This window comes from Anomaloglossus baeobatrachus, chromosome 2 (assembly GCF_048569485.1).
Source record: "Anomaloglossus baeobatrachus isolate aAnoBae1 chromosome 2, aAnoBae1.hap1, whole genome shotgun sequence".
In the NCBI taxonomy this organism is placed as follows: Eukaryota; Metazoa; Chordata; class Amphibia; order Anura; family Aromobatidae; genus Anomaloglossus; species Anomaloglossus baeobatrachus.
The window spans coordinates 357,740,348-357,760,412 of NC_134354.1; the positions used below are offsets into that span (position 1 = coordinate 357,740,348).

At 44.5% G+C, this 20,065-nt stretch overlaps 3 non-coding genes across 3 annotated transcripts; all 3 read left to right on the forward strand.

Moving 5' to 3' along the window:
- The first annotated feature begins 5,860 nt into the window (after positions 1–5,860).
- On the forward strand, positions 5,861–5,933 carry TRNAV-AAC (transfer RNA valine (anticodon AAC)). The gene has a single exon. It is a non-coding gene; the product is annotated as a tRNA-Val (tRNA).
- A 9,446-nt stretch (positions 5,934–15,379) lies between these two features.
- Positions 15,380–15,452, forward strand: TRNAV-AAC (transfer RNA valine (anticodon AAC)). The gene has a single exon. It is a non-coding gene; the product is annotated as a tRNA-Val (tRNA).
- Positions 15,453–18,194: 2,742 nt separating this feature from the next.
- TRNAV-CAC (transfer RNA valine (anticodon CAC)) lies at positions 18,195–18,267 on the forward strand. The gene has a single exon. It is a non-coding gene; the product is annotated as a tRNA-Val (tRNA).
- Positions 18,268–20,065: the final 1,798 nt, after the last annotated feature.

The following is a 20,065-nucleotide window of genomic DNA, read 5'->3' on the forward strand; positions in this document are numbered from 1 at the left end:
GGCTGACCCATTGATGTTAGCTCAGGTCACTGCACTGCTCTCCCAGCCAATGGGGAACATCCTGCTCTTCATTGACTGGGACAGTGTGGATCGTCATGGCATCCCCTTGGATTACACCAGACCTGGATTTGTTTTTCATTCTAATAAATTGGTTAAAGAGGGAATGTTTTGGGGAGTGTTTTTTCAAATAAAAATGTGTTTGTCGTCTATTTTTTTTTATTACTGACTGGGTTGGTGATGTCGGGTATCCGATAGACGCCTGACCTCACCAACCCCAGGGCTTAATGCCAGGTGACATTACACATCTGGTATTAACCCCATATATTACCCCGTTTGCCACCGCACCAGGGCGCGGGATGAGCTGGGGCGAAGCACCAGGATTGGCGCATCTAATGGATGCGCCACTTCTGGGGCGGCTGCGGCCTGCTATTTTTAGGCTGGGGAGAGTCCAATAACCATGGACCTCCTTAGTCTGAGAATATCAGGCCTCATCTGTCTGCTTTACCTTGGCTGGTGATCCAATTTTGGGGGACCCCTACGTGTTTTTTTTTTTAATTATTTATTTAATTTAAAATAACAGCGTGGGGTGCCCTCAGTTTTGGATTACCAGCAAAGGTGAGGTTGCCAGCTGTGGCCTGCAGGCTGCAGCCGTCTGCTTTACCCTAGCTGGCTACAAAACTAGGGGGAACCCTACGTCATTTTGTTTTCATTTTTTTGGCTAAATACGAAGCTAAGCACCCCTTAGTGCCACATGAAAGGCACCAAAGGGTGCTCCACTTTTTCTCCACTTTTTCTCCACTTCTTCTCCACTTCTCCACTTTTTCTCCACTTTTTCTCCACTTTTTATCCATTTTTTTCTCCACTTTTTATCCACTTTTTAGCCATTTTTTTCTCCACTTTTTCTCCACTTTTTCTCCACTTTTTCTTCACTTTTTCTCCACTTGTTATCCATTTTTTCTCCACTTTTTCTCCACTTTTTCTCCGTTCTTTTTCTATGGTCGGTCTACCCATTAGCTCTGTTATGCATACTGTAGCTCTACACCTACTGCACATGTTACTTTATGATTGACATCTTTTTCGTACCAGAGCTGTCTAAGCCTACTCTGACCCCATATTTGTCATTACTATATTGTCCTTGTACTGTATTATGACATTTGTATCATGTGTTTCATTTCTTGCTGTGTTGCAATTTTTTTGCTGCATCCCAATTGTACCTCTACATTGTTCGAGTTTATGTTATTGTTCTCTTACTCTTATGTGATACTGATTATTGTCATTTTTCATGATTACATGCAGATAAGTCCAATCTGACGAAGGCTCAGGCCGAAACGTCATTTGTAACTTGTTTTGGACAAAAACATATATGCTTATGAAAAAAATTTTTTTCTTAATACGGACCAATAAAGAGTGATTTTGCATTACTATCCATTGTGACTTACTGACTTAGTCTGGGAGATTTAGAGTGCCGAGGCTACTCACTAATTTTATCTATTATTACCTCTGAGCACCTATATACCAGTGAGCAGAGCTTCCTCTACAGTAGTTCTCCTGATTAGGCATGCCCTTACCTCATGAGCAGGGCATTGCAGCTTTGGTAGCAACCATTACGACATGGACTCTGCTGCTGTGGACCCGGGGAGAGTGAGTGCAGATTCATTGCACCCACACTCTTCACATGAAGGATCCGCACTCCTAGAAAATGGGGGATACGTTCCCTGAGTGTCTCCCCCCCATATTCTAGACGGTCCAGAGTCATCGTGGGACCCCTTTATTTTTTTTCTTACAATAAATTGGTGAAGGAGGAAATGTTTTGGGGACTGTTTTTTCAAATAAATTTCTTTTGTCGATTTTTTTTATGTGTTAGTACTGACAGTTTATGATGTTGGGTATCTAATAGACGCCATAACATCACAAACTGCTGGGCTTGATCTCAGGTGACTTTACAGCTAGTATCAACCTGATTTATTACCTCGTTTGCCACTGCACCAGGGCACGGGATGAGCTGGGGTGAAGCGCCAGGATTGGCGCATCTTGTGGATGCGCCACGTCTGGGGTGCCTGTGGCCTGCTATTTTTAGGCTGTGAAGGCCCAATAACTATGTACCTTCCCACCCTGAGAATACCAGACCACAGCTGTCCGCTTTACCTTGGCTGGTGATCCAATTTGGGGGGGACCCTACTTTTATTGTGTAATTATTAATATTTATAAAATAATTATAAAAAAGAGCCTGAGGGGACCTCCACATTGGATCCCCAACCACGGTAAAGCTGCCAGCTGTGGTTTTTAGGCTACAGCTGTCTGCTTTACCTTAGCTGGCTATCAAAAATGGGGGGACCCAACGTCATTTTTTTTTTTAACTATTTTTTAAATAGAAAAAATTAATGGGCTTCCCTGTATTTTGATTGCCAACCAAGGTAACGGCAGGCAGACTGGGGTGGCAACCCATAGCTGTCTGCTTTATCTGCGCTGAGAATCAAAAATACCGCGGAGCGCTACGTCATTTTTGTAAAGATTTATTTTTACAGCACTGTGATGTCCAGCAATCAAAATACAGGGAAGCCCATTTTGTTTTTAGTTATTTAAATAAATAATTAAAAAAAATATATATGGGCTCCCGCTGCATTTTTTGTATTGCTAGGTAAGGGTAATCCAAGCAGCTACTGGCTGCTAACCCCCACTGCTTGGTGTTACCTTCACTGGCAATGGAAAATCCAGGGAAGCATTTTTTATTTTTTTTGCCAAAAAACTACAAAAAAAGGACGTGAGCTTCGCCATATTTTTGTATGCTAGCCAGGTATAGCAGGCAGGTGCTGGAAGAGTTGGATACAGCGCCAGAAGATGGCGCTTCTATGAAAATGCCATTTTCTGAGGCGGCTGCAGACTGCAATTCGCAGCAGTGGGGCCCAGAAAGCTCAGGCCAACCTGTGCTGTGGATTCCAATCCCCAGCTGCCTAGTTGTACCTGGCTGGACACAAAAATGGGGCGAAGCCTACGTCATTTGTTTTCTAATTATTTAATGAAATTCATGAAATAATAAAAAAAGGGCTTCCCTTTATTTTTGGTTCCCAGCCGGGTACAAATAGGCAACTGGGGGTTGGGGGCAGCCGTACCTGCCTGCTGTACCTGGCTAGCATACAAAAATATGGCGAAGCCCACATAATTTTATCAGGGGGCAAAAAACTTCTGCATACAGTCGTGGATGGAGTATGCTGAGCCTTGTAGTTCTGCAGCTGCTGTGTGTCTGTATGGAGAAGAGCAGACAGCAGCTGCAGAACTACAAGGCTCAGCATACTCCATCCAGGACTGTATGCAGAATTTTTTTGCCCACTAAAAAAATGACGTGGGCTTCGCCATATTTTTGTATGCTAGCCAGGTACAGCAGGCAGCCACGGGCTGCCTCCAACCCCCAGTTGCCTATTTGTACCCGGCTGGGAACCAAAAATATAGGGAAGCCCGTTTTTTTTAATTATTTCACTTATTTCATGAAATAATTAAAAAACAAATGACGTGGGCTTCGCCCCATTTTTTGTGTCCAGCCGGGTACAACTAGGCAGCTGGGGATTGGAATCCGCAGCACAGGTTAGCCCGAGGTTTCTGGGCGCCTCTGCTGCGAATTTCAGTCCGCAGCCGTCCCAGAAAATGGCGCTCTCATAGAAGCGCCATCATCTGGCGCTGTATCCAACTCTTCCAACAGCCCTAAAGCCGGGTGGCTTGTTGGGTAATCATGAGTTAATGCTGGCTTTGTTTTACTAGCCAGTATTAAGCCAGAGATTCTTAATGTCAGGCACGTTTGACCCGGCCATTAAGAATCTCCAATAAAGGGTTAAAAAAAAACACCACACAGAGAAAAAAATACTTTAATAGAAATAAATACACAGACACATTAGAGACTCCATCTTTATTACCCCCTGTCAGCCCTCCACGATCCTGCTCTTCTGTCTTCTTTCTTTCTAGTGTAGTAGTAGTGACGATTGTAGTGAGGATGAGGTTCACCAGCTCATCACTTGGGGCTGAGGAACCTCATCCTCACTACAATCCTCACTAGTGTAGTAGTAGTGATGATTGTAGTGAGGATGAGTTTACCCAGCTCATCACTTGGGGCTGAGGAACCTCATCCTCACTACAATCCTCACTAGTGTAGTAGTAGTGACGATTGTAGTGATGATGAGTTTACCCAGCTCATCACTTGGGGCTGAGGAACCTCATCCTCACTACAATCATCACTAGTGTAGTAGTAGTGACGATTGTAGTGAGGATGAGTTTACCCAGCTCATCACTTGGGGCTGAGGAACCTCATCCTCACTACAATCATCACTAGTGTAGTAGTAGTGATGATTGTAGTGAGGATGAGTTTACCCAGCTCATCACTTGGGGCTGAGGAACCTCATCCTCACTACAGTCCTCACTAGTGTAGTAGTAGTGACGATTGTAATGAGGATGAGTTTACCCAGCTCATCACTTGGGGCTGAGGAACCTCATCCTCACTAAAATCCTCACTCCAATCGGGAAGCAGCGTGCAGCCTTCACTCCGTGATTGATCAGTGCTGGCTGTCAGCGGTAATGCTGACAGACGCGTTACCATAGCAACGGTGCTCTCGGAGCCGCGGTTAGCGGTGACGTCACCGCTAACTGCGTTGCTATGGCAACGGTGATCTCCGTTAATGACCGGCTGTGTCAGCCGGTCCCTAACGGAACGGGGAGTCGACCGTGTGCTAGAGCATGTCGCCGGTACACGGCGATACACATATGTGCACCGTGTACCGGAGAGATGCACTCGTCCTACATGACGCGTCATAGTCATGTGACCAGTCTGTAGCCAATGAGATTATAGCCACGTGACTGGTCACATGGCTATTTTGACGTCATGATAGGTCATGCATCTCAGCTGGCAGTGCTGGCCACGGGGAGGATTCAGCGATCATCGGATGGAATAGCGGCAGGAGACAGAGTACAGGAGGGATCGCGGGGACCGGTAAGTGTTATGGCAATGTTTATTAACTGTTTGTGTACACTTATAATGCATTTTTATGTGTTTGTGATTGCCTCCCATTATAGCCTATTGGTTCGAGTTCGGTTCGTCAAACGTTCGACGAACCGAACTCGAACGGGACCCCCGTTCGGCGAACCGACTCGAGCCGAACCGCGACCGGTTCACTCATCTCTAGTCCTGGGTTCAATCCCCAGTGAAACCAATCTGTTCTTAGTGTTGAAATAATACGCTATCCAACTCCAATATATGAAGTTCTCGGCTTTGTTGCCGAATGACGGGATGTTTTGGCTTCCATCACAAACAGAACTACAAATTATTTTTTTTTTTTCCCCTGGCGGTCAAAACTCGTCTCTAAATGCCATTACTTTGCAGGATTTCACAGGTTTCATAGTGGAGTCGTCATCACGTCTACTTCACACGCGGAAGGGCCTGGGTTCAATCCCCAGTAAAAACAAGCCGTTTTCGCTGTTGAAGTAATTTGCTATCAACCTGTAACATATGAAATTCTTTATTTTGTTGCCAACTGATAATATATTTTGGCTTCCATCACCAAGAGAACTACGATTTTGGGTTTCTTTTTTATTGACCATTTTAGCAGAAAACATAATCCCATATTATAAAAATCCTATTTGTTTCAAAATATATAGTTCCCATAAATACAAAAGCAAAAGACCAAACTATGGAGAAAAAAGTAACACATTCAATATAAACTTCAATTTAAGCAAAATCCCTTTGTAGGAATAAAACTGGTAAAATATGTAATAATAATTGTAAATGTTTCATTAACCAAAAATACTTTCCTTCAGCAATAAAAAGGCCCCGTCAGTCACAATTCTGCTCTGCTAGCCAATACACAGTAACTTTTCGTCAGGTTTCATAGTGTAGTGGTCATCACGTCTGCTTAACACGCAGAAGGTCCTGGGTTCAATCCCCAGTGAAACCAATCTGTTCTTAGTGTTGAAATAATACGCTATCCAACTCCAATATATGAAGTTCTCGGCTTTGTTGCCGAATGACGGGATGTTTTGGCTTCCATCACAAACAGAACTACAAATTATTTTTTTTTTTTCCCCTGGCGGTCAAAACTCGTCTCTAAATGCCATTACTTTGCAGGATTTCACAGGTTTCATAGTGGAGTCGTCATCACGTCTACTTCACACGCGGAAGGGCCTGGGTTCAATCCCCAGTAAAAACAAGCCGTTTTCGCTGTTGAAGTAATTTGCTATCAACCTGTAACATATGAAATTCTTTGTTTTGTTGCCAACTGATAATATATTTTGGCTTCCATCACCAAGAGAACTACGATTTTGGGTTTCTTTTTTATTGACCATTTTAGCAGAAAACATAATCCCATATTATAAAAATCCTGTTTGTTTTAAAATATATAGTTCCTTTAACTCCTTCAGCCCCAAGCCTATTTTGACCCTAAAGACCAGGCCATTTTTTGCAATTTTGACCAGTGTCACTTTATGAGGTTATAACTCTGGAACGCTTCAATGGATCCTGGTGATTCTGAGATTGTTTTCTCGTGACATATTGGGATTCATGTTAGTGGTAAACTTAGGCCGTTATTTTTTTCGTTTCTTTGTGAAAAAAACGGAAATTTCGCGAAAATTTTGAAAATTTTGTAATTTTCAAACTTTTAATTTTTATGCTCTGAAACCAACGAGACATATGACACAAAATAATTAATAAATAACATTTCCCACATGTCTACTTTACATCAGAACAATTTTGGGAAAAAAAAAAATTCATAAGGAAGTTATAGGGGTTCAAAATTTATGAGAAATTTCTCATTTTTACAACAAAATTTACAAAGCCACTTTTTTAGGGACCACATCACATTTGATTTGATTTTGAGGGGCCTACATGAAAGAAAACACCCAAAAGTGACACCATTGCAAAAACGTCACCCCTCAGGCTACTCAAAACCACATTCCATAAGGTCATTAACCCTTCAGGTGTTTCACAGGAACTAAAGCAATGTGAAAGGAAAAAATGAACATTTTAGTTTTTGCTACAAAAATGCAAATTTAAACTCAAATATTGCATTTTCCCAATGGGAGGAGGATGAAATGGACCCTGCCATTTGTTGTGCAATTTCTTCCGAGCACACAGATACCTCATATGTGGCAGAAAACCACTCTTTGGGCGCATGGCAGGGCTCCGAAGGGAAGGTGCGTCATATGACTTTTTGAACGGAAAATTAGATGAAATTGTTAGACGCACCATGTTGTGTTTGGAGAGCCCCTGATGTGCCGAAACAGTGGACAATCCCCACATGTGACCCCATTTTGGAAACTAGACCCCCCAAGGCATAAATATAGATGGGTAGTGAGCACTTATAACCCTTATGTGCTTCATACATTGAACCGAAAAAACAAAAAAGTACTTTTTTTTGCACAAAAATGTTATTTTGGGCTCAATTTTTTAATTTTTACAGGGGAAACAGGATAAAATGGACCCCAAAATTTGTTGGTAATTTTGTCCTGAGTAAGTCAATACATCATATGTGGCGGAAAACAACTCTTTGGGCGTATGGCAGGGCTCCGAAGGGAAGGTGCGTCATTTGACTTTTTGAACGGAAAATTAGATGAAATTGTTAGACGCACCATGTTGTGTTTGGAGAGCCCCTGATGTGCCGAAACAGTGGACAATCCCCACATGTGACCCCATTTTGGAAACTAGACCCCCCAAGGCATAAATATAGATGGGTAGTGAGCACTTATAACCCTTATGTGCTTCATACATTGAGCCGAAAAACAAAAAAGTACTTTTTTTTGCACAAAAATGTTATTTTGGGCTCAATTTTTTAATTTTTACAGGGGAAACAGGATAAAATGGACCCCAAAATTTGTTGGTAATTTTGTCCTGAGTAAGCCAATACATCATATGTGGCGGAAAACCACTCTTTGGGCGTATGGCAGGGCTCCGAAGGGAAGGTGCGTCATTTGACTTTTTGAACTGAAAATTAGATGAAATTGTTAGACGCACCATGTTGTGTTTGGAGAGCCCCTGATGTGCCGAAACAGTGGACAATCCCCACATGTGACCCCATTTTGGAAACTAGACCCCCCAAGGCATAAATATAGATGGGTAGTGAGCACTTATAACCCTTATGTGCTTCATACATTGAGCCGAAAAACAAAAAAGTACTTTTTTTTGCACAAAAATGTTATTTTGGGCTCAATTTTTTAATTTTTACAGGGGAAACAGGATAAAATGGACCCCAAAATTTGTTGGTAATTTTGTCCTGAGTAAGCCAATACATCATATGTGGCGGAAAACCACTCTTTGGGCGTATGGCAGGGCTCCGAAGGGAAGGTGCGTCATTTGACTTTTTGAACTGAAAATTAGATGAAATTGTTAGACGCACCATGTTGTGTTTGGAGAGCCCCTGATGTGCCGAAACAGTGGACAATCCCCACATGTGACCCCATTTTGGAAACTAGACCCCCCAAGGCATAAATATAGATGGGTAGTGAACACTTATAACCCTTATGTGCTTCATACATTGAGCCGAAAAAACAAAAAAGTACTTTTTTTGCACAAAAATGTTATTTTGGGCTCAATTTTTTAATTTTTACAGGGGAAACAGGATAAAATGGACCCCAAAATTTGTTGGGAATTTTGTCCTGAGTAAGCCAATACATCATATGTGGCGGAAAACCACTCTTTGGGCGTATGGCAGGGCTCCGAAGGGAAGGTGCGTCATTTGACTTTTTGAACGGAAAATTAGATGAAATTGTTAGACGCACCATGTTGTGTTTGGAGAGCCCCTGATGTGCCGAAACAGTGGACAATCCCCACATGTGACCCCATTTTGGAAACTAGACCCCCCAAGGCATAAATATAGATGAGTAGTGAGCACTTATAACCCTTATGTGCTTCATACATTGAGCCGAAAAAACAAAAAAGTACTTTTTTTTGCACAAAAATGTTATTTTGGGCTCAATTTTTTAATTTTTACAGGGGAAACAGGATTAAATGGACCCCAAAATTTGTTGGGAATTTTGTCCTGAGTAAGCCGATACTTCGCATATGGTGAAAAACCACTGTATAGGCTCACAGCAGGGCTCCAAAGGGAATGAGCGATGTATTCTCAGGGACATGGTATGTCATTTTTATATTTGTGTTGTGTAGGGTTTGTCAAGTCACTGTCGTGTAGTGTGCGTTAGGTCACCGTTTTTGTCGTATACTGTGCGTCAGGTCACCGTCTTTGTCGTGTAGTGCGTCAGGTCACTGTCTTTGTCGTGTAGTGTGCGTCACGTCACCGTCTTTGTCGTGTAGTGCGTCAGGTCACCGTCTTTGTTGTGTAGTGTGCGTCACGTCTCCATCTTTGTCGTGTAGTGCGTCTGGTCACTGTCTTTGTCGTGTAGTGTGCGTCACGTCACCGTCTTTGTCGTGTAGTGCGTCAGGTCACCGTCTTTGTTGTGTAGTGTGCGTCACGTCTCCATCTTTGTCGTGTAGTGTGTCTGGTCACCGTCTTTGTTGTGTAGTGTGCGTCACGTCTTCATCTTTGTCGTGTAGTGCGTCTGGTCGCCGTCTTTGTCGTGTAGTGTGCGTCACGTCACCGTCTTTGTCGTGTAGTGCGTCAGGTCACTGTCTTTGTCGTGTAGTGTGCGTCACGTCACCGTCTTTGTCGTGTAGTGCGTCAGGTCACCGTCTTTGTTGTGTAGTGTGCGTCACGTCACCGTCTTTGTCGTGTAGTGCGTCAGGTCACCGTCTTTGTTGTGTAGTGTGCGTCACGTCTCTATCTTTGTCATGTAGTGCGTCTGGTCACCGTCTTTGTTGTGTAGTGTGCGTCACGTCTCCATCTTTGTCGTGTAGTGCGTCTGGTCACCGTCTTTGTCGTGTAGTGTGCATCACGTCACCGTCTTTGTCGTGTAGTGCGTCAGGTCACCGTCTTTGTTGTGTAGTGTGCGTCACGTCACCGTCTTTGTCGTGTAGTGCGTCAGGTCATTGTCTTTGTCGTGTAGTGCGTCAGGTCACAGTCTTTGTCTTGTAGTGCGCGTCACGTCACCGTCTTTGTCTTGTAGTGCGCGTCACGTCACCGTCTTTGTCGTGTGCCTCAGGAATTTTAGGTGGGCTATATTAATTTAGTACCCGGACGAATGATAGACTTTGAAGCAGTCACTCATACAAAGTCCGGGTTTATCGGGACAGGTATCACATTGATACTTCGTTTCCCGCCTCAGCCCTTTTTTATAGCACACCCGGCACCTCTTCTGCACTCTTCCTCGTGCGGTGGTTTGTAGTACCTCACCAGGAAAATGTTGCCCTGGTACCACACGGGAACCTTCAGTTCTAGAGGTAGTAGGAACTGCTGCTGCTGCTTCTTCTTCTTCTCCTCTTCCAAAAATCATGGTCTTGATTACTACCTCCTGGAACTGAAGGAAGGTGTTGGTCTGGCCTGCACATCGGGAGAGCACGAAAGCAATGTATAGTGCCATCTGCACGATGTGCACGGCCAGTTTTTTATACCACACCTTAACCTTCCGCATGGCATTATAGGGCTGGAGGACTTGATCAGAAAGATCAACTCCTCCCATATGTTTGTTGTACGCCAAGCCACAGTCCAGTTTGCGAACCTGTGCTGATGTACCTCGAACATTGGTTGCAGTGGTGCCGGGACCATGAATTGTGGTCAAGAAAAGGACATCCCTTTTGTCCTTGAACTTAACTACAACCATGTTGTCGCTACATTGGGCTCTGCTCTCACCTTTTTGGAGCAGCTGCCCAATTAGCGTCACAGGAAGACCCTTCTGGTTCTTCCGGATCGTACCGCAAGCTGCGGTACCTCTGGAAGAGAGGGATTGGAAAAGTGGGATGATTGAATAAAAGTTATCAACGTACAGATGATAACCTTTATCAAGCAGTGGGTAGATCAAACTCCACACAATTTTCCCACTCACCCCCAGAGTAGGTGGGCATTCTGGGGGTTGGATCTGCATGTCCTTCCCTTCGTAAACACTAAAGCTGTGAGTGTACCCTGAGGTACTCTCGCACAGCTTGTAGAGTTTAATGCCATACCTTGCCCTTTTACTGGGCAAGTACTGGCGGAACTTCAGTCTCCCCTTGAAGTGGATGAGGGACTCATCCACACAAATTTCCCTCCGGAGAACGTACACTTCAGCAAACTTTTTGCTAAAGTGTTTGATGACCGGACGAATTTTGAACAGTCTGTCAAAATTCGGGTCATCTTGGGGAAGACACTCCAGATTGTCCCTAAAATGCAAAAATCTGTGGATAGCCTCAAACCGTCAGCGGGGCATAATCATACCAAATACTGGAGTGTTGTATAAAACATCAACACTCCAATATTGGCGAAGTTCTGGCTTCTTCACTAACCCCATGTGAAGAGTCAGACCCCAGTACTTCATCATTTCTACTGAATCCGTTGGGGTCCAGCTAGAAAATGATGAGCGAGGGTTTTTGGCCAAAAATTGTTGGGCATAAAGATTTGTTTGCACCACCATGAGGCTAACGAACTCTTCAGAGAAATAGACTTTGAAAAATTCTATTTCTCTAAGGTTGTTGGTATCAAACTGGATTCCTGATTGGGGAGTAAAATCAGGAATCCGTGGTGCAAAATTTTCGGGGGCTGGGGTCCACTCCCGGTCACTAGTGCTAGGTTGGGGGTCACTAGCACTAGTGCTGGGCTGGGCATCACTCACGCTCTGCGCCGGGTCTTCTCCACTGGGCGCCGGGTCTTCTCCACTGGGCGCCGGGTCTTCTCCACTGGGCGCCGGACGAATCAGTCTACGACGTCTTCTGGGTGGTTCCTCGGCACTGGAGGAGGAAGAGGACTGGGAGGAGCAAAGGAATGTGGGGTCATCTCCTTCGCTATCAGTCTCGGAGGCAACAATGGCATATGCCTCCTCGGCTGAATACATCCTCCGAGATTGGGAAGACCGGGACATCGTATGTGGAGTGTGTGTGTGTAGGTGTGCAAAGAAAAACTTTATTCAAATGTTTGGGTATGTGTTTGAACAGGAAAAACCTAAAAAAAAAAAACAAAAACAAAAAAGCAGAATATCAGAATTTTGCAAAAAAAATAAAATAAAAAATATACACACGCACCTGCAACTGACACCAAGCCCAGAGTCACACGTGTGAGTTTCGCATCGCATCACCTTGCAAAGCCGCCCGCTCCTTGGTAAGAAGCGTGCAGCAGCATGTATTTGTACATGGCTGCACGCTCCTGCCCGGGAAGCGGGCGGCCAAGACAAGTTATGTGATGCGAGACTGCCATGTTGGCACTGGGCTGACCTTTACAATAATAAAAAAAACAAAAAAAACATTTATGTATGTCACATTCGACGGGGGTGAAGGAGGAAAGGGGGGTGAAGGAGGAAAGGGGGGTGAAGGAGGAAAGGGGGGTGAAGGAGAAAGCTAGGATCAATACTCACTCAGCAGCAGGAGAGATTGGAGCACATTGTCCAAGCAGCTGATGGTGAGTCAGGACATGGGGTCAGCGGTGGATTTTGGGGGGGGGCGGGGGTGGAGGGAGCATGGGGGGCAGCGGTGGATTGGGGGGGGGTGGAGGGAGCATGGGGGGCAGTGGTGGATTGGGGGGGGTGGAGGGAGCAAGGGGGGCAGCGGTGGATTGGGGAAGGGGGGGTGGAGGGAGCAAGGGGGGCAGCGGTGGATTGGGGAAGGGGGGGTGGAGGGAGCAAGGGGGGCAGCGGTGGATCGGCAGCAGAGATGGCTGGGGGAGGGGAAGCAAACACTGGCCTGCGATTACAGGCAGCGATGAGGTGTGCGGGGCAGCGATGGTACGGTGGGGCGTGCGGAGCGGAGGCAGCGGCGGAGGAGCGATCGTGCGGCGGGGCGGCGTGTGGCAGCAGTGCGGGAGCAGCGGTGGGCCGGAGCGGCGATGGGTCAGCGGCAGAGCGGCGATGGTGCGGAGGCAGCGGTGGGGCGGTGATCGGGCAGTGCGGGGGTAGCGGTAAAGCGGTGCGGGGGTGGCGGAGGCAGCGATCGGGCAGTGCGGGGGTGGCGGAGGCAGCGGTGGGGCGGCGATCGGGCAGTGCGGGGGTGGCGGTGAAGCGGTGCGGGGGTGGCGGAGGCAGCGATCGGGCAGTGCGGGGGTGGTGGTGAAGCGGTGCGGGGGTGGCGGAGGCAGCGATCGGGCAGTGCGGGGGTGGCGGTGAAGCGGTGCGGGGGTGACGGAGGCAGCGATCGGACAGTGCGGGGGTGGCGGTGAAGCGGTGCGGGGGTGGCGGAGGCAGCGATCGGACAGTGCGGGGGTGGCGGTGAAGCGGTGCGGGGGTGGCGGAGGCAGCGATCGGGCAGTGCGGGGGTGGCAGAGGCAGCGGTGGGGTGGCGGTGAAGCGGAGCGGCGATGGGCGGAGCGGCGATGGGCAGAGTGGCGATGGGCAGAGCGGGGGTAGCGGTGAGGGGGTGGCGGAGGCAGCGATCGGGCAGTGCGGGAGTGGCGGAGGCAGCGGTGGGGCGGCGATCGGGCAGTGCGGGGGTAGCGGTGAAGCGGAGCGGGGGTGGCGGAGGCAGCGATCGGGCAGTGCGGGGGTGGCGATGGCAGCGATCGGGCAGTGCGGGGGTGGCGGAGGCAGTGGTGGGGTGATGGGCAGAGCGGCGATGGGCAGAGCGGCGATGGGCAGAGCGGCGATGGGGAGGGGAACAGCAGTGGATGGGTTGGGGGCAATACTCACCGAGGATCACGGCAGCAGGATCACGGCAGCAGGATCGCTCTCAGCACCTTCAATCCAAGGATGAAGTGAACCGGAGGTGAGCGGTCACGGGCAGTTCACCAGTACCCTGATTCACAGTGACTGGAGGGTTCGATCACGAGGACGATCCCTCCAATCAGAGCTGGGGGGGTTTAACTAAAGGTCAGCCAATGATCAGTGTTATAGAAACACCGATCAGGGCTGAATTGCAATGTTTCAGCTATTTTTATTAGCTGAGACATTACAACGCCTGTGATTGACTCATTGTCACAAATCAGCCAATCACAGGCACCGTAGGTCCGGGGTGGAGAAATCACTCCTCGGGAGGTCAAGCAGAGGTCCCCTCCTTCTAGAAAACGGTGGAAAATTCCACCGATTGCTATTACCGGGACCACAGTGCCCGCGATTACGTCATGACGGAAAGATCCGTCCTTGGTCGTTAAGGCACAGGGCACAAGGACGGATCTTTCCGTCCATGGTCGTGAAGGGGTTAAATACAAAAGCAAACAACTAAACTATGTGGAAAAAACTAACACATTCAATGTAAACTTCCTTTTAAGCAAAATCCCTTTGTAGGAATAAAACTGGTAAAATATGTAATAAAAATTGTAAATGTTTCATTAACCAAAAATACTTTCCTTCAGCAATAAAAAGGCCCCGTCAGTCACAATTCTGCTCTGCTAGCCAATACACAGTACCTTTCCATCAGGTTTCATAGAGTAGTGGTCATCACGTCTGCTTAACACGCTGAAGATCCTGCGTTCAATCCCCAGTAAAACCAATCTGTTCTTGGTGTTGAAATAATTCTCAATTAAACTACAATATATGAAGTTCTTGGCTTTGTTGCCGAATGATGGGATGTTTTGGCTTCCATCCCCAACAGAGCTACGAATTTGTTTTTTTTTCCCTGGCGGTCAAAACTCGTCTCTAATTGCCATTACTTTGCAGGCTTTCAAAGGTTTCATAGTGTAGTGGAAATCCCGTCTGCTTTACAAGCAGAAGGTCCTGGGTTCAATCCCCAGTGAAACCCATGTGTTCTTGGTGTTGAAATAATCCCCTATCAACCTGCAGTATATAAAGTTTTTGGCTTTGTTGCCGAATAACGGGATGTTTTAGCTTCCATCACCAACAGAGCTACGAATTTGTTTTTTTTCCTGTGGCGGTCAAAACTCGTCTCTAATTGCCATTACTTTGCAGGATTTCAAAGGTTTCATAGTGTAGTGGTCATCACGTCTGCTTCACACGCAGAAGTTCCTGGGTTCAATCCCCAGTGAAACCAATCTGTTTTTGGTGTTGAAGTAATTTCCTATCGACTTGTAATATGTGAAATTCTTGGTTTCATTGCCAAATGACAATACATTTTGGCTTCCATCACAAAGAGAACAACGATTTTGGGTTTCTTTTTTATTGACCATTTTAGAAGAAAACATAATCCCATATTATAAAAATCCTATTTGTTTCAAAATATATAGTTCCCATGAATACAAAAGCAAAAGACCAAACTATGGAGAAAAAAAGTAACACATTCAATATAAACTTCAATTTAAGCAAAATCCCTTTGGAGGAATAAAACTGGTAAAATAAGTAATAATAATTGTAAATGTTTCATTAACCAAAAATACTTTCCTTCAGCAATAAAAAGGCCCCGTCAGTCACAATTCTGCTCTGCTAGCCAATACACAGGAACTTTTTGTCAGGTTTCATAGTGTAGTGGTCATCACGTCTGCTTAACACGCAGAAGGTCCTGGGTTCAATCCCCAGTGAAACCAATCTGTTCTTAGTGTTGAAATAATACGCTATCCAACTACAATATATGAAGTTCTCAGTTTTGTTGCCGTATGACGGGATGTTTTGGCTTCCATCACAAACAGAACTACAAATTATTATTTTTTTTCCCCTGGCGGTCAAAACTCGTCTCTAAATGCCATTACATTTCACAGGTTTCATAGTGGAGTCATCATAACGTCTACTTCACACGCAGAAGGTCCTGGTTTCAATCCCCAGTAAAAACAAGCCGTTTTCGCTGTTGAAGTAATTTGCTATCAACCTGTAACATATGAAACTCTTTGTTTTGTTGCCAACTGATAATATATTTTGGCTTTTATCACCAAGAGAACTACGATTTTGGGTTTCTTTTTTATTGACCATTTTAGCAGAAAACATAATCCCATATTATATAAATCCTGTTTGTTTCAAAATATATAGTTCCTTTAAATACAAAAGCAAACAACTAAACTATAAGGAAAAAAGTAACACATTCAATGTAAACTTCCTTTTAAGCAAATTCGTTTGTAGGAATAAAACTGGTAAAATATGTAATAAAAATTGTAAATGTTTCATTAACAAAAAATACTTTCTTTCAGCAATAAAAAGGCCCCGTCAGTCACAATTCTGCTCTGCTATCCAATACACAGTAACTTTCCATCAGGTTTCATAGAGTAGTGGTCATCACGTCTGCTTAACACGCAGAAGGTCCTGTGTTCAATCCCCAGTAAAACCAATCTGTTCTTGGTGTTGAAATAATACTCAATTAAACTACAATATATGAAGTTCTTGGCTTTGTTGCCGAATGATGGGAAGTAATTTGCTATCAACCTATAACATATGAAATTCTTTCTTTTGTTGCCAACTGATAATATATTTTGGCTTCCATCACCAAGAGAACTACGATTTTGGGTTTCTTTTTTATTGACCATTTTAGCAGAAAACATAATCCCATATTATAAAAATCCTGTTTGTTTCAAAATATATAGTTCCTTTAAATACAAAAGCAAACAACTAAACTATGTGGAAAAAAGTAACACATTCAATGTAAACTTCCATTTAAGCAAATTCCCTTTGTAGGAATAAAACTGGTAAAATATGTAATAAAAATTGTAAATGTTTCATTAACAAAAATACTTTCTTTCAGCAATAAAAAGGCCCCGTCAGTCACAATTCTGCTCTGCTAGCCAATACACAGTAACTTTCCATCAGGTTTCATAGAGTAGTGGTCATCACGTCTGCTTAACACGCAGAAGGTCCTGCGTTCAATCCCCAGTAAAACCAATCTGTTCTTGGTGTTGAAATAATACTCAATTAAACTACAATATATGAAGTTCTTGGCTTTGTTGCCGAATGATGGGAAGTAATTTGCTATCAACCTGTAACATATGAAATTCTTTCTTTTGTTGCCAACTGATAATATATTTTGGCTTCCATCACCAAGAGAACTACGATTTTGGGTTTCTTTTTTATTGACCATTTTAGCAGAAAACATAATCCCATATTATAAAAATCCTATTTGTTTCAAAATATATAGTTCCCATAAATACAAAAGAAAAGACCAAACTATGGAGAAAAAAGTAACACATTCAATATAAACTTCAATTTAAGCAAAATCCCTTTGTAGGAATAAAACTGGTAAAATATGTAATAATAATTGTAAATGTTTCATTAACCAAAAATACTTTCCTTCAGCAATAAAAAGGCCCCGTCAGTCACAATTCTGCTCTGCTAGCCAATACACAGTAACTTATCGTCAAGTTTCATAGTGTACTGGTCATCACGTCTGCTTAACACGCAGAAGGTCCTGGGTTCAATCCCCAGTTAAACCAATCTGTTCTTAGTGTTGAAATAATACGCTGTCCAACTACAATATATGAAGTTCTCGGCCTTGTTGCCGTATGACGGGATGTTTTGGCTTCCATCACAAACAGAACTACAAATTATTTTTTTTTTTCCCCTGGCGGTCAAAACTCGTCTCTAAATGCCATTACTTTGCAGGATTTCACAGGTTTCATAGTGGAGTCGTCATCACGTCTACTTCACACGCAGAAGGTCCTGGGTTCAATCCCGAGTAAAAATAAGCCGTTTTCGCTGTTGAAGTAATTTGCTATCAACCTGTAATATATGAAATTCTTTGTTTTGTTGCCAACTGATAATTTATTTTGGCTTCCATCACCAAGAGAACTACGATTTTGGGTTTCTTTTTTATTGACCATTTTAGCAGAAAACATAATCCCATATTATAAAAATCCTGTTTGCTTCAAAATATATAGTTCCTTTAAATACAAAATCAAACAACTAAACTATGTGGAAAAAAGTAACACATTCAATGTAAACTTCCTTTTAAGCAAATCCCTTTGTAGGAATAAAACTGGTAAAATATGTAATAAAAATTGTAAATGTTTCATTAACCAAAAATACTTTCCTTCAGCAATAAAAAGGCCCCGTCAGTAACAATTCTGCTCTGCTAGCCAATACACAGTAACTTTCCATCAGGTTTCATAGAGTAGTGGTCATCACGTCGGCTTAACACGCAGAAGGTCCTGGGTTCAATCCCCAGTGAAACCCATGTGTTCTTGGTGTTGAAATAATCCCCTATCAACCTGCAGTATATAAAGTTCTTGGCTTTGTTGCCGAATAACGGGATGTTTTAGCTTCCATCACCAACAGAGCTACGAATTTGTTTTTTTTCCCCTGGCGGTCAAAACTCGACTCTAATTGCCATTACTTTGCAGAATTTCAAAGGTTTCATAGTGTAGTGGTCATCACGTCTGCTTCACACGCAGAAGGTCCTGGGTTCAATCCCCAGTGAAACCAATCTGGTTTTTGGTGTTGAAGGAATTTCCTATCGACTTGTAATATGTGAAATTCTTGGTTTCGTTGCCAAATGACAATACATTTTGGCTTCCATCACAAAGAGAACTACGATTTTGGGTTTCTTTTTTATTGACCATTTTAGCAGAAAACATAATCCCATATTATAAAAATCCTATTTGTTTCAAAATATATAGTTCCCATAAATACAAAAGCAAAAGACCAAACTATGGAGAAAAAAGTAACACATTCAATATAAACTTCAATTTAAGCAAAATCCCTTTGTAGGAATAAAACTGGTAAAATATGTAATAAAAATTGTAAATGTTTCATTAACCAAAAATACTTTCCTTCAGCAATAAAAAGGCCCCGTCAGTCACAATTCTGCTCTGCTAGCCAATACACAGTAACTTTTTGTCAAGTTTCATAGTGTAGTGGTCATCATTTCTGCTTAACACGCAGAAGGTCCTGGGTAGAGTTGAGCGCGGTTCGAGGTTCTCCAGTTCTAGGCTCGAGTGATTTTGGGGGCTGTTCGAGATCGAACTAGAACTCGAACTTTTTGCAAAAGCTCGATGGTTCTAGATACGTTCGAGAACGGTTCTAGCAGCAAAAAGCAGGGCTTTTTACAGCTATAGTGTGCAGGAGCCATCGCTGGCAGCCTGCCACAAGCTGGTAACCAAGATATACATCGGGTATCCAACCAAAGCGCTTTGGTTAGTAACCCGATGTTTATCCTAGTTACGTGCAGGAAGCCCACACTTCCCCGCTCAGCTCGCTCCGCCCCCTCCTGCCCGCGGCATGTACACACGTACACACGTATACACACACACACACACACACACGGTCCTGCTCGGCTTACCTGCGGTCGGCCCGGGGGCAGCAGTCCTTGGCACTGGAAACTGTGGCTGCCGGCCCTTTAAGGCCCGCAGACCACAGCGTTCACTGTGTTCTCCTACATTGAGCATCATCTGTGGGCGGAGCTACCGCCCGGCGTCCTGCTCGGTCGCACAGATGAAGGAGTCACAGTGCCAGCCAGCGACCCCCAGCACATCGCTTCCCTCCGGCGCTGTGTGGGCCCCATCTGCACCGTGACCTGATCAGTATGTGGGACATCACTCCCTCCCCGCCCCTCCCTGTCCCCCCGTGCATGTGTGGGCCCCGCAGAGCCATGTGTGTGACCCCCGGAGCCGCGTGTGTGGGCCCCGCTGAGCAAGGTGTGTGTTTGTATGTATGCATGCAGCAGAGCAGCATGTGTGTCTATATGTATGTATATATGCAGCAGAGCAGTATGCGTGTCTGTATGTATGTATGTATATATGCAGCAGAGCAGTATGCGTGTCTGTATGTATGTATATATGCAGCAGAGCAGTATGCGTGTCTGTATGTACGCATGTATATATGCAGCAGAGCAGTATACGTGTCTGTATGTATGTATATATATATGCAGCAGAGCAGTATACGTGTCTGTATGTATGTATGTATATATGCAGCAGAGCAGTATGCGTGTCTGTATGTATGTATATATGCAGCAGAGCAGAATGCGTGTCTATATGTATGTATGTATATATGTAGCAGAGTAGTATGCGTGTCTGTATGTATGTATATATATATGCAGCAGAGCAATATGCGTGTCTGTCTGTATGTATGCATGTATGTATGTATGCAGCAGAGCAGTATACGTGTCTGTATGTATGTATATATGTAGCAGAGTTGTATGCGTGTCTGTATGTATATATATATGCAGCAGAGCAATATGCGTGTCTGTCTGTATGTATGTATATATGCAGCAGAGCGGTATGCG